This window comes from Olea europaea, chromosome 14, assembly GCF_002742605.1.
Source record: "Olea europaea var. sylvestris chromosome 14, O_europaea_v1, whole genome shotgun sequence".
Taxonomy (NCBI): Eukaryota; Viridiplantae; Streptophyta; class Magnoliopsida; order Lamiales; family Oleaceae; genus Olea; species Olea europaea.
Genome location: NC_036250.1, coordinates 7,633,121 through 7,633,452, shown reverse-complemented (window position 1 = coordinate 7,633,452; position 332 = coordinate 7,633,121).

The window sequence follows — 332 nt, the reverse complement described above, 5'->3', positions numbered from 1 at the left end:
TTAATTCCATGTTCATTTCCCGGAAATACTTGGTACCTTTTTTTGGTCAATATTTCGGAGTAAAAATTTCAGATATACGATTGTAGCCACAACGAGCATACATCGGATCAAGTAAAGGCACATGCGAGCACGACAGTTAACGTGATTAATTCTTTACTGTTCGACAAATGTTTTGCAGGGAGATAGGATATAAGCAAACACAGAAATAAAGAAATGAAGCTAGAGATTATACCATATCTATCCTGTGCAAACAATGGGTAAGTATCGAAAATAATTCTTGTTTAATATAATAGATATTTATTCGTAAGTACTAATTACAATACAAAAAAAAA